The following is a 10,701-nucleotide window of genomic DNA, read 5'->3' on the forward strand; positions in this document are numbered from 1 at the left end:
TGAAATGTTTTCATAGTTTTGAAGTAAATTATCTCTAAATGATTATAATATAATATTACAATATCATCATCACCAATGGCGTTATAACTCTTCGTGAGTCTTTGCCGCATTTACTATTGCCTTCCCTGTTTGTCGGTCCTGTACCACTAATTCCCATTGTCGCACTTTCATTTTCTCTAGTTCTTCTTTGACTGCATGTTTCCACCTTTTTCTAGGCCGTCCTACAGACCATCTTCCATCTGGCCTTTCCCAGAACACATTGTTTATAAGGCGATTGTCGTTACTGCGTATCACATGCCCTGTCCATCTGAGTCTATTGGCCTTTATACAGGGTGTCCAGAAACTCTACCGACAAACAAAGACGGGAGATTCCTCAGATAATTTTAAGACAATTTAACCCAATTCGCTTAGTCCGAAAATGCTTCCTAAGGGAGCTAGAGCTCTTTGAAGATGGCGTCATGTAATTAGTTTTTCTTAAATACGTCCAGAACGCTTCTATTTAAAAAAACGAAAATTGGTACGCTTATTTACTTTTCAGAAATGAATCGATTCCATCTATTTCGAATTTCTAATACCGGTCAGAGGCATCCGTTTAGGGTAGGGCAACGGTTATTTTATCGTTTAACTTTTTTGTCTTTAATATTTAAGCATTTTTGACTCTGAATTATTAAATTATGAGGTATTCTAGTACTAAAAGGTACTCTTATTTAAGTCGATAGGATACACCGTTTTCTAGAAAAAAGATTAGAAAGATGAAAACTGGTACATTTATTTATATTCCAGAGATTAATCGATTTCATTTCTAGTACCGGTCATAGGCGTCCGTTTTGCGTAGGTCAACAGTTATTTTATAGCATAACTGTATTGTCTTTAATTTTTAAGTATTTTTGACACTAGATTATTCAATTATGAGATATTCGAGTACTAAAAGTTACCCTTGCTTTAAGTTGGTAAAATACATAGTTTTTTTTTAATTTTTTTCAATTTTTTTTTTCAAATTCCCAACACTAAAAACTTTCAAATCGATTTTTGTAGAAAACGGTGTGTCCTACCGACTTAAAGTAAGGGTATCTTTTAGTACTAGAATACCTCACAATTTAATAATCCAGTATTAAAAATGCTTAAAAGTTGAAGACAAAAAAGTTATGCGATAAAATAACTGTTGCCCTACCCAAAACGGACGCCTATGACCGGTAATAGAAATTCGCAATGGATGGAATCGATTCATTTCTGAAAAGTAAATATGTATACAAATTTTCGTTTTTCTAAATAGGAGCGTTCTGGGGGTATTTAAGAAAAACTAATTACATGGCGCCATCTTCAAAGAACTCTAGGTCCCTTAGGAAGCATTTTCGGACTAGGTGAATTGGGTTAAATTGTCTTAAAATTTTCTGAGGAATCTCCTGTCGTCGTTTGTCGGTAGAGTTTATCGACACCCTGTATATCAGACTAGATTATCCTTTCCGAATAGAGACTCTAACTCGTTATTCTATCTCCGCCTCCATTCGTTTGTCACGCTGTCTCTGCAAGGGCCGTATATCATTCGAAGTGTTTTACGTTCCCACACTAGCAATTTATTTACTTCTCATTTTGTTAGCGTCCATGTTTGGTCTTCCACTTACTATTAAGTAAATACTTAAATACGAGGAAGTAAAAGCAAATACTTCTTTTTATTCAATATACCCAATCAGATAGTACAGCTCGGTACGGTATAGATTATTCGCTTGAGATGAAAATTGAACGAAAATAAATAAACTAACTTTTGCACCCAAAAATGAAAATATGCCTTATGTGAGGTTATAGGACTTACAACGGGGAAAGATTATTGGTCTTGTGGAACAAGTAATGTTCTCAGAGGGACATAGCTGCAGGTCTTGGCGTAACACAGGGCGTTCTGTCCAAAACCTATGCCGTGTAACAGGAATTAGGTAAGCTCAAAAATAAAGCAAGGGAAAGTCGTCAAAAAGTATTACTGGCTCGGTACCATCGTTTTAATTGTCCAACTAGCTGGAAGACACCCAACCATTTCTCACCTGCAGTTTTAAAGGCAGCTTTGGAAGCTACAGGTGTAACTGTTTCAGTTGAAACGATCAGAAAAAGAGTTCATGCCAAGAAGTATACAACAGGAGACAGTTATGGGTCCCCGAGTAATCCAGGCAGCTTAAGGCAGCCCCGAGTAAGCCAGGTAAGATTAATGGCTTAAATTGGTGTCTTCGGAAAAAGCCAAGGTTTGTGTAAAATCAGATGACCCACAAAATCATGTACTTCGAGGTTGAGGAAGACAAGCAAGAATGAAAACTGTCAGATCTGTTTACATTTATAAAAGATGAAGTGTAATGTTCTGGAGAGGCATTGTGATCCGTAAAAAACTCCTTTAATTTTCATCCATTCAACTTACTGCTCACAGGTATATTGATAACCTGTAGTTAGAAAAAGGTGCAACATCAGATAAATTAAATTTTCATGCATGATAAGGGACCTCCACATACCATTAGTGTGACTAGAGACTTCATTGAAGCAGAAGCTATCCCTTGTTTGGAGTGGCCGGATTGCTCACCCGAGCTTAACCCTATAGAGTATTTGTGGGATCTGTTAAAAGAAAATTAGAGCTCACCAGGATAATCCACAGAACACAGCAGGGCTAGTACCAGCTGCTCTTGAAAAATGGAGCAACCTACCACAACAAAATGTTGATAATTTGATTAGGAGCGTGCCCACGCAAATTAAAACTTGCATACGGACTAGAGGTGGTAACACTGACTGCAAAAAAACAATTAAAAAACACTGACTACAAAAAAAAACAAAATAAATAAAAACAATTTAAATATTATTTGTTTTACATTGAAATTGTTTATGCTATTGACTTTAAAACAAGTAGCTTCAACTTGTTTTTTAAATCTTCTTCTTAACGTGCCCTATCAAGTCCCCTTGACGTTGGCGATTAACATGGCGAAAATGTCTCTGTCTCGAGCTATTCTAAATAGGTGTTCTGCTTTCTTTATTCCTGTCCACTCCCGGATATTCTTCAACCAAGAGGCCTGCTTTCTACCAATTCCTCTGCGTCCTTCGATTTTACCCATCATAATAAGTTGAAGAATATTATACCGGTCTCCCCTTACTACGTGTCCAAAATAGGCCATCTTTCTATATTTGATGTTATCAAGCAGCTCACGGGTAGCATTTGCTCTCTTAAGGACTGCCACATTTTTCAGCATAGCCGTCCATGGTATTTTTAGAATACGTCTGTGCAGCCACATTTCAAAGGCCTCCAAACGGTTAATGGTGGATATTTTTAATGTCCATGCTTCGACACCATACAAGAGGACTGACCAAATGTAGCATTTAATCATGCGCTTTCGAAGTTGAAGTTGCAAGGTATCATTACAGAAGAATGACCTCATTTTTAAAAATGTCGTGCAGGCTATCTCGATTCTACATTTTATCTCTTTATCTGGATCTAGTTGTTCAGTAATATGGCAACCAAGATATTTAAAACTGGGTACTCTTTGAATCATATGACCATCAACATATAACCGTGAATCTTGATGGGCCAAACGGCTAAATACCATGTACTTTGTTTTTGAACAGTTTATATTTAGGCCAAACTCTCTTCCCACTCTGTCAATGGCATTTAAAAGGTGTTGTAATGAATTTATATCATCACTTAAAATAACTGTATCGTCTGCATATCTGATTGTATTTATCAGAATTCCATTAACCTTCACACCCCATTCCAAATTATGCAGCGCTTCCTTAAATATTCTATCTGAATACAAATTGAACAACAGTGGGGACAGTATACAACCCTGTCTGATGCCTCTTTGTATTTTGCATATTTCTGTTGATTTTCCATTTATGCAAGCTGTCGCTGTTTGACGACAGTATAATTTTTCTATGATTCGTACATCTTGACTATCAACTCCTTTATCCTTTAGTATTTTAATTAATTTGTGATGTTGTACTCGATCAAAGGCTTTTTTTTTAAATACTTTAATGTTTTTTAAATACTTTACTGTTTTATTTAATTGTTATGTATTTGTGATTAAATTGCTTTAAAAATATTATTTGACTTCGTGTGTTCGTTTTTTTTTTAAATTCGCACGAAATAATAAGAAATATCAGATGATTCCATATAAGTTTGGTTGTATGTATATTAGCTATTTATTATTCTTTTTTTTTTAGTTAATAGATCAAACTTTCCCTAATCCTATCCTATTGGTAACCGTCATCACCAGGAGGAAATCCAGGAGGAGGATATAATAGAAATATTTTACATTATTAAAAATATATTGTTATGTATAACGTTTTTTATTATTAATAAAAGCCAATTTTATCTCGCTCCTTTTCTGTATCTAAACGTACTCTATCAAGATATACCTTCAATATTTTATTGTTAAATTTACTCTATGGGTCTTTCGATTCGACCTGCAAAGAATAACGTTTATTGTAGACGGCAAAATTGTAGAACAAGTAATGAAATTCAATTACCTATACTAAAACATTCAACATGCATAGTCCTGTCGCCAGGGGGGGTACAACGGCCTCCTGTATTCAGATGGACTTACCCAAGTTTTTTTTATGTATTTTGACCTGTAGAAGACGAATTTTTTGGGTAACAGTTGATCCGGATGTCGATAAGATTGTTATAAACCAAGAAGTTGAGGAATCACATAACAGCGATTTCTCGCAAAACAAAACATTTTTTTGTATTTTTTGGGCCATTTTAACCAAAAAATGCTCCTACAAATTTTTTCGTAGGATGCATAGTTTTCGAGATAAACGCGGTTGAACTTTCAAGAAATCGAAAAATTGGAATTTTTGAACCCGAAAAACTTTTGATTAAAAAATAAAATAGCAATTCTGCTTACCGCATTTGAAAGTTCAAGTCAAATTATATCGGTTTTAATTATTTGTATTGCCAAAAATGTATTATTTTATTTTTAAAACAAAGCTATAAACACCTAGTGTTTGAGTAATGTTTCAATGATTTCTCATTTAAAATCGAACGAGTACGTAGAGGAGGTAAAAGTGCAAGCGGGGCTATTTCTAAGTAGCATGCATTAAAACGCATGTCAGGCACGGGAAACAGTATGTGTTTATAGCTTTTTTTAACAATCAAAAAATAAATTTTTAGCAATGCAAGTATTCAAAACAGATATAATTTGACTTAAACTTTTAAAGGCAGTAAGCAGAATTGCTATTTTATTTTTTATTCAAACGTTATTCGGGTTCAAAAATTGCAATTTTTCCATTTTTTGAAAGTTCAACCGCGTTTATCTCGAAAACTATGCATCCTACGAAAAAACTTGTAGGAACATTTTTTGGTTAGAATGACCCAAAAAAATACAAAAAAATGTTTTGTTTTGCGAGAAATCGCTGTTATGTAATTCCTCAACTTCTTTGTTTATAACAATCTTATCGACATACTTTAATGTTTTTTAAATACTTTACTGTTTTATTTAATTGTTATGTATTTGTGATTAAATTGCTTTAAAAATATTATTTGACTTCGTGTGTTCGTTTTTTTTTTAAATTCGCACGAAATAATAAGAAATATCAGATGATTCCATATAAGTTTGGTTGTATGTATATTAGCTATTTATTATTCTTTTTTTTTTAGTTAATAGATCAAACTTTCCCTAATCCTATCCTATTGGTAACCGTCATCACCAGGAGGAAATCCAGGAGGAGGATATAATAGAAATATTTTACATTATTAAAAATATATTGTTATGTATAACGTTTTTTATTATTAATAAAAGCCAATTTTATCTCGCTCCTTTTCTGTATCTAAACGTACTCTATCAAGATATACCTTCAATATTTTATTGTTAAATTTACTCTATGGGTCTTTCGATTCGACCTGCAAAGAATAACGTTTATTGTAGACGGCAAAATTGTAGAACAAGTAATGAAATTCAATTACCTATACTAAAACATTCAACATGCATAGTCCTGTCGCCAGGGGGGGTACAACGGCCTCCTGTATTCAGATGGACTTACCCAAGTTTTTTTTATGTATTTTGACCTGTAGAAGACGAATTTTTTGGGTAACAGTTGATCCGGATGTCGATAAGATTGTTATAAACCAAGAAGTTGAGGAATCACATAACAGCGATTTCTCGCAAAACAAAACATTTTTTTGTATTTTTTGGGCCATTTTAACCAAAAAATGCTCCTACAAATTTTTTCGTAGGATGCATAGTTTTCGAGATAAACGCGGTTGAACTTTCAAGAAATCGAAAAATTGGAATTTTTGAACCCGAAAAACTTTTGATTAAAAAATAAAATAGCAATTCTGCTTACCGCATTTGAAAGTTCAAGTCAAATTATATCGGTTTTAATTATTTGTATTGCCAAAAATGTATTATTTTATTTTTAAAACAAAGCTATAAACACCTAGTGTTTGAGTAATGTTTCAATGATTTCTCATTTAAAATCGAACGAGTACGTAGAGGAGGTAAAAGTGCAAGCGGGGCTATTTCTAAGTAGCATGCATTAAAACGCATGTCAGGCACGGGAAACAGTATGTGTTTATAGCTTTTTTTAACAATCAAAAAATAAATTTTTAGCAATGCAAGTATTCAAAACAGATATAATTTGACTTAAACTTTTAAAGGCAGTAAGCAGAATTGCTATTTTATTTTTTATTCAAACGTTATTCGGGTTCAAAAATTGCAATTTTTCCATTTTTTGAAAGTTCAACCGCGTTTATCTCGAAAACTATGCATCCTACGAAAAAACTTGTAGGAACATTTTTTGGTTAGAATGACCCAAAAAAATACAAAAAAATGTTTTGTTTTGCGAGAAATCGCTGTTATGTAATTCCTCAACTTCTTTGTTTATAACAATCTTATCGACATCCGGATCAACTGTTACCCAAAAAATTCGTGTTCTACGGGTCAAAATACATAAAAAAAACTTGGGTAAGTCCATCTGAATTAAGAAGGCCGTTGTACCCCCCCTGGCGACAGGACTAGCAGTAGAAATAAACAAACCAAGACACGTTAAATGCTACTAGGAGCATTTAACAATGGAATCATAATTTACAATGTATAAACTTTGGAAATCATGATTTGGGATTTACTTGGAAAAAAATTTGGTTATATATCATTTTTTACGTAGGTATATTGAGTAATTTTGGAGTTATTATCAAAAGAAAATAAAAATTACGATAATTTTAAAAATTCTGATTTTTTAAAATTATATCTTTTTTTTTTCAAAAATACGCATTCTAAACCAGTTAAAGTTGTTCAAATCATTACTTATACTAATATAAAGAAATTCTTGTAAGGATTACTATAAAGGACCCGCAGAAACCATATGGGAAATGGCTCTCTGTCAAATGCTCTGAAACTTTGGATTCTGGTAGTCCTTGATGTGTAGAACAAAAGACTCAATGGGCCCCTAGCTCCAAAAAATCATAGTTCTAATAGTTCTTAGGCCCCCATATAAAATTATTATTTATGACCACACCGTTGAAACTTTTTGTGCTTGTTATTTGGGTGGAGTCGGACAAATTTGGAGCTTAGCGCAACATGGCAGTGGGGTGTTTGTCTGTCAAGCGGTCACGAAGTTGTCAATTTTATGCAAGAAAAAAATTTATAACCACGTTGGTCATTTTATTTTAATCAATGGTTTTTATCATATAAACAGCGAAAACAATTTTGTCGGACAAAAATATTGGGGCATATGACGCGTCGGACACGCTAAATATGTCAAATTTATGAAAATAATAAATTTATTACCACATGGATAATTTTAACGGTATATATCATAAAACCTTTTTACAATCATGTGGTAACCTTGTCGGACAATTTTCACGGGGCATATGCGCAGTCGGATGCGCCGAAGATGTCAATTTCCTGGAATTTTTTTATTTATTACCACAGATGTCATTTTTATTTTGTACTGTTCTTTTACACGTGTAATTCATATTGGATCACTTGTCGGACAAAAATAATGGGGCGTTTACCGAGATACAGGGTGTCAAAGTTAAACTTTTTTTTTATTTATTATTGAATATTTCCTGACACGTATGAGATATCAACATGAAATTTGGTACGTGGGAGTTTTTTGGTCGAGAAAACTAAATTCCCTACCAAAAATTATGCATTGCTCAGAGGGCGCCACATAGGCCTTTCAGCACTCATTTATTACGTTCAATTTTTTTTATTCCTCACTCTGTATAATTTTGACATTAAAATTTTTATTCTTCTATTAGTTTTACTTAAAAAAGGTATACTTCTTTCATCTCCCTAAACTCAACCGTGTTCGAGATAAACGCATTTTAAATCTGCGATACACCATCATTTTTAGCATAATAATATCATTGTAGTTAAACCCGAAAAATAACTTAAAACCATAAAATTATCCAAAAATGTATCGCAAATTTCTTCAAATGGAATTTGCGATGCAATGACATAAATTTGAGAACTGGCACAATTATTATGGTATTAAGTTATTTTTCGGGTGTAACTACAATGATATTATGCTAAAAATGATGGTGTACCGCAGATTTAAAATGCGTTTATCTCGAAAACGGTTGAGTTTAGGGAGATGAAAAAGTATACCTTTTTTAAGTAAAACTAATAGGAGAATAAAAATTTTAATGTCAAAATTATACAGAGTGAGGGATAAAAAAAATTGAACGTAATAAATGAGTGCTGAAAGGCGTATGTGGCGCCCTCTGGGCAATACATAATTTTTGGTAGAGAATTTAGTTTTCTCGACCCAAAAAACCCCCACATACCAAATTTCATGTTGTTATCCCATACCTGTCAGGAAATATTCAATAATAAATAAAAAAAAAAAGTTTAAATTTGACATCCTGTATCTCGGTTATTATAAACTTTGTACCAAGGTAAGTTAGCTTAAATCGGTCTATTTTAACCTCGGGAACCTGAGGTTAAGCTATGGCCCATTATTTACCAAACACCCTGTATATAAGTTAAATGTATAAAGTTTTTTTTTTTTTTTTGGCATGGGCTGTCGCCACTCAGCCAGTCACAACAAGTATATTTCAAAATCTACATACATTTCAAAAATATAAAACAAAACAAAAATAAGAAAGATAAGGAAACGTTACCGTAAAGGTGGTTGTTAATATTACAATTATTATATTCAGGAGTTAAGGTAGGAATAAGACAGGGTCACTTGCTTCTTCTCGTCTAGGGACCCTTCAAGACATTTCGTTTAGACATAACTAGACTAGGTCACGGATAGGAGGTAAATACATATGGGATAAAACAAAGGTAAATAATCATTTGTGGATAATGCTTAAAGGTTGATTTTACTTTTACAAATAAATTCCATTAAACAGTCATATATTGTTTTCCTATTTAGAGAAAGTAGGTAACATAAATTATAAGGTGGAAATATATTATATTTTAATAAATTTTCAATTAGTTTATTAGTTTGTTGAGTATACTTTGAGCACTCAAAAAATATATGATTTAAGTCTCCCTCTTTTTGACAGTCTAAACATAGATTTGAAGATAAAATGTTAATTTTCGCCAAATGAAAAGGATAAAAGGCGTGCCCAAATTTTATTCTAATAATGGAAGTAATATATCTGCGGGGAACGGAATAATTTTTAAACCAGTACTCAGTAGGTACTTTAGGTTGAATCATCGCGTATTGAGAGGAACTGTGTTTGCTGGATTCGTTCCATGTACGTCTCCATTGTTGGTTAACTTCATTTTTAACAATTGCACATATATCTGGATTAGAAGGTTTATGTCCGGTTAACGATCCATGTGTGATGGCTTTTTTTGCTAATAAATCAACATGTTCATTACAGGTGATACCTATGTGTGCTTTAACCCATAGGAAATGCATTTCTCTTCGTTTTTTATAGATTTCATAAAGTATTTTTTTAATTTGGAAGATATAGTTGTTTAAATTATGACTTGGAAATATTATTGTCTGAATAGCTGTCAGTACGGAAAGTGAGTCAGAAACAATTACTGTAGACTTATTTTCTGTATTCATAAAATATAATGAAGCTTCATAAATTGTAATTGCTTCAGCGCTGAATATTGAGAAAGCATTATTTATTTTATACATTTTTCTGTATTGTTTGATGGGACATAAAAGGCACATCCAGTGCCAAACGTTGACTTCGACGCATCTGTGTAGATAATTATAAACTCCGAAAAAACGTCCAAGATACTTCTTAAGATGTTATGACTGATAGCTGCATTTTCATGATAACTTGGCTTAATTACTTTTACCAAATGTAATAATGAAGGAAAATCTTCAAAGTCTAAGATTTCGTCTGGATTTGAAGTAACATCAAAGTTTGACATACTGCGAAAAGCTTCACAGAGTGGAGGTGAATTCTTGTGTTTCCAATATTTATTCGTCAGATCAGCTTCATTCAATTTGCTTATTTTTAAATGAAGAGAAGGATCTTTATGTTGTAATTTCATAATAAATTTTTTACTTAGATATTCTCTTCTATATTTCAGTGGCACCTCTAAAGCTTCGACATGTAACGCATTAATTGGAGTTGATTTCATAGCACCTAAACAAATCCTCAGAACTGTATTTTGTGTTACGTCGATTCTGCTTAGGGCCCGATAAGATGCAGAGCCATAGAGTACACAACCATAATCTATGATTGATCGTATATAAGCTTTGTAGAAAAGTAATGATGTTTCAACATCTGCTCCCCACCACGTTTTTGAAATTGCTTTT

General features: G+C 33.0%; 1 long non-coding RNA gene across 2 annotated transcripts in view; it reads left to right on the forward strand.

The window, feature by feature from the left end:
- The window catches only part of LOC114336176 (uncharacterized), a 32,000-nt gene extending 26,224 nt beyond the window's left edge, over positions 1-5,776 (forward strand). Inside the window, exon 3 of one of the 2 annotated variants that reach the window (XR_007698474.1) lies at positions 5,621-5,776. This is a non-coding gene — a long non-coding RNA (uncharacterized LOC114336176). Of the gene's footprint in view, positions 1-4,182; positions 4,339-5,620 lie in introns of those variants that run through there. The other variant, XR_003653387.2, reaches the window with a different exon arrangement.
- Positions 5,777-10,701: the final 4,925 nt, after the last annotated feature.

This window comes from Diabrotica virgifera, chromosome 1, assembly GCF_917563875.1.
Source record: "Diabrotica virgifera virgifera chromosome 1, PGI_DIABVI_V3a".
NCBI classification, from domain to species: domain Eukaryota; kingdom Metazoa; phylum Arthropoda; class Insecta; order Coleoptera; family Chrysomelidae; genus Diabrotica; species Diabrotica virgifera.